Source organism: Nomascus leucogenys, chromosome 1a, assembly GCF_006542625.1.
Source record: "Nomascus leucogenys isolate Asia chromosome 1a, Asia_NLE_v1, whole genome shotgun sequence".
Taxonomy (NCBI): Eukaryota; Metazoa; Chordata; class Mammalia; order Primates; family Hylobatidae; genus Nomascus; species Nomascus leucogenys.
In genome coordinates this window covers 101,853,769-101,858,248 of record NC_044381.1, presented here as the reverse complement: position 1 = coordinate 101,858,248, position 4,480 = coordinate 101,853,769, and positions in this window count along the sequence as shown.

Sequence of the window (4,480 nt, the reverse complement as noted above, 5' to 3'; positions counted from 1 at the left end):
AACCAGCTTACATTTTGTAGCCATTTTTATTTTCATATTCATTTGTAACGGCCATTTCTTTCTGGAGCTGGCTTTATTTCAAATCACTCTCTTGTTGGTTTATTTGTCTCTTTTCCTTGAGACATTTCCTTAATGGGAGATTTGAGAAGTCAATAAGAAAACTGAGGAGGTTATTGAATTTAACAATCACCTGTTTGGGGCTTGATTACTATAACTTTCTCACCCCAATATTCTTCTCTCAAAAAGACAATCTGTGGCGTTTATCTTCTGTCTAGAGACACTCAGGAATTTATCTGATTCACTTTTTCTCACCTACATTGTATTACTCTTCTAAGTTCAACGTTGGGTGAAATGATTTTCCCTTCAAAAAATACTAGGCAGTTCAACTATTTGTCCCTTTTACTCGCTAAATAAATCAGATGGCTTGGAATATTTTATTGGAATAAATATTGGTCTTTATTTACCATGTTCTGTTACTTTGTGTTAAGAATTACATTTTGGGATATAGTTTGCAGCATATTTGAAAATGACATTCATGCTTTCTCTTAGCATGCTGTCAAATAGATGATACAATTATATGTTTGAACATACAATTTAGCTTAGTTAACTACTTAGAACCATATTTAATTAATCATTTATTTACTGCTATGAAGACTATTTTTCAGAGGTACTTGGTTTAGCAAGTTATTAGTTATTGAACAGATTTTACATGAGAAGGAAGGAAGGTTTTTGTATTTCAGAAATCCAGAACTTCTGAACAATCGTTAGTAATCCTGGAGGATCAGTAATCCATTATCAGAAGATTTTAAAAGAATGAGCAGAGAAATAGTATTTGTGGGTAAATTTTAAGAAAAAAGTCACTTGTAAAAATCACGCCAAAGTTTTTATTTTCACACCATTTGTGTTAGTTGAAATATTCAAGAATGCAGCCATTTTAATGTGTTCTTTCATCTAACATAGTGTTTCTGAGGTTCATTCTTATTGCTGCATATATCACCAATTCATTCATCTTTATTCTACTCACCAATTGATTGACATGTTAATTATTTCCTGTTTTTAGCTACTATGAATAATGCTGCAATAAACATTAAATGAACATTCATGTATCAGTCATTACAAATGCTTCTCAACTTACAAGGAGGTTACATCTCAGTGAACCCATTGCAAGTTGAATGTATTGTAAGTCAAGACATACTCCATAGACCTAGCATCATAGTTTAGCCTAGCCTACCTTTAAGGAGCCACTTCAGCTCCTTTATGTTATTTTCTGTATGGTATGTATTTTTTGATCATTCTACTTTCTCTCTATTCTGGCTCTGAACCTAAAATGTATCTTTTATACCGCTTATAGTAGGACTTTGATTCTTTAATTCATAATGATAATTCAGCAATAGTGATTGGCATGTTTTGTGTTTGTGAATTCATGTTTATTATTATTGTCTGCTTAAATCACATTTCTCATTCCTTTGTTTTTTATTTAAATAACATGAATATTATAAATGAAACATCATAGTATATATTACTCTAAATAAACAAGTAAAAAACAATGTTTTTAAATACATTTAGTGAATACAGTAAACTTATGTTTCTTCCAAGGCACTAGCAAAAGGATATACAGTCACTTCCTCAACTTTCTCTCCAGAGCACACTTTGCTGATAGTGGATCTTCTAATTTCATCATCCTTTGCAACTGCATAAGTTAAGAATTTCTTAGATTATTAGTTTATACCTCTTTGTTTAATAATTTTTCCCTCTATTTATCTCTTTCTTTCCACATTTTAGTGTAAGTAGAAAGAAGAAACTAGCTCTACTTTCAACATATTGCTTAGAAATTTCCCGTTAAATACTAAAGTCGTTTGTCTTTAATTCTGCTTTAAACATAATTGTAATACAGAATTCAGCTGAGCTTTCTGCAACTACATAAGACTACTTTCTAATAGAATGTTCATCAGTTAGTTACTTCTGAGTCCTCACCAGCAACACTTACAATGTTTATATTTCTACTAGCATTCTGGTTATGACAATTTAGATATTCTCTAAGAAGGCATAAATTTTTCTGCTGTGGTTCTCACTTCCTTTAGAGTCTCATTTGCAGACTTTTTAACCTACACTTCCACCAGAAGTCTGTTCAAGGCTAACTAGGCTTTCCTTTTTTTCTATTTTGATCCCTGAAATTTTACTAGCCTTTATTCATTATCCAATTCTAAAGCCCCTTCCACACTTTTATACTGTGTATGTATATATTATTTTCAAAGAATTTAGGAAGAAATTATATATGGAATATATATTATATAGAAACAATATTGTATATTAAATTATATTATGTTGGTTACATTACATGTAACTAAGATATTAGTTACATTAACATAATATCTTAACGTTTCATATTTTTACCATTTTTGTATTCTTTATTTCCTATTGAATTGAGTAATTATCCAATATTCTTTAAGCCTAAAGGATTTGCTTTAGTATATTTTAAAGGATACATTTAGTAATTTATTCTTTTTTATAAATTCTGCTGATTTATTTGTTTTCATTTATTTTGGAATAATAGCTTTGCTGGATATAAAATTTTTGGCTGAGATTTTCTTTATCTTTTTTCTTTCAGAAATTTGCATGTCATTCAAATGCATCTAATCTCTATTATATTTGAAGAAGTCTCCCATTAGTCATACATTCTCCCATTAGTCATGAGTTCTCTTTGTATCATTTATCCCTTGACGCTTTAAAGATTTTCATAGTAAGAGTCCTTGGATCAGGAAAAAAAAATAAAAGGATTTTCAACTTATCTTTGGCTTGCAGCAGTTTCCACAATTGTTTAAATGTAGTGTTTATAAAAACTTGACTTGGCATTTGTTAATTTCTGTTAATCTATAGATTAGTGTTTCACTGAAATGGCAAGTTTGTTTTCTTTGAAAAAAACAAATGTGTCTGCACCCCTGTCAATGTTTACTTTTTCTGGATAACGTATAAACACATTGCTTTGATTGATTGTCTCATAGGTGTTTAATCTTGTTTCACAGGTCTTTGAAACTAGTAATCTGTTTTCAATTTTTTCGCTCTATGTGGGTTAAATAAATTGTATTAATTTGTCTTTAATTCACTGATTATTATCTGATATTGCCAATCTGCTGTTAAGCCCATTTTGATATTTTATATTTATTTCTGTTATTGTACTTTTCAGGTATAGAATTTGACTTGGATCTTTTTTATAGTTCTTTGACTTGGATCTTGTTATAGTTTTTAATTATTATAAATAATTTTTACATTTCATGTTTATAATGGCTGCTTTAAAGTTCTTCTCTGCATAATAAAACATCTTGAGCCATCTATTGATTTTTTTCTGACTGTAAGCTAAACTATTCTCATTCTTTGTATTTTTAAATTATGCCCCAGTTTTGAATTCTGATTTGCTCTTCTATGTCATTTGTTTGCTTGACTTTTAATAATTAAGCCTGAACAAGACTTGCAGAATGTGTCTCCCCTGTGAAGTGTGGCTGTAGAATTCTCTGCTTGGGGTTTTTAATTTATTTGTATTTTCTAACTGTATTTCAAAGTGTTAGCCTTCCATCTACATAACTTAGTGGTCAGCTAGTGATTGGGCAAAAGTCAAGCTCAATGAATGAGATTATAAGTTTTCTCCCAGATGTTATTGAGAGTGCACCCAGTAAACTTTATCCAGTTTTCAAGTTATCTTTGGCTTTTTTTTCAGGGGTCTACGTAGAAACAGATCTCCCACTCATATAGATATTTCAGCCCATGAGGGGCATGTGAAGAAATTAACTTGCCTTGCTGTGGCTTTTGTTATTTCTAGGGTTCTCTATTCATTTCTGGCTGATCAACCTGCTAGACAAGCAAATCTGTGAATTTTAAACAGTTGTTTTCTACAGATCCTGTTTTTTTTTTTTTAAGCTGAAAAAGCCGGGTTTTGAGGATTAATTCAGCCTTTCATAAAAGCAAATTGTGGTTTTGGTTCAGTCACTGACTGAGCTTTAGGAGATGGTGGAGCCCCAGGAAAGATCACAAATGCTTGTTGTTCTTAACTTATGATCTAGTAGTTATTCAAGAATAAACACTTCAGTTGTCTGCCTTTTATGGGTTTCTAGAACCTTGAAATGGTAGTTCTTGACAACTCTGTCCAATTTTATACCCTTTTTTTGTGTGTGTAGCAACTTTGCGAACACCTCAAACTACCAATAACTGCCCATTAATTTTTAAAAGTTTTAGACTTTGTTTTAGACTTTTAGACTTTGGAAGTGTTAGGTGCTAATATTTTCTAATATGGAAAAGTTAAACTTTTGGAAAAGATAATCTGTAATTCAATAAATTTTAATGAGGCAAAAGTAAAACCATGTTTCTAATGATATTATAGTTGCCTAGATGTGGTGCTTGGCCTTTGTGACTTCTGGTCTAATGGGAAAAGTGTTTGGTTATATAACATGGTTGACATTTAGATTTGAGGGCCAGTATTTACAGTTTA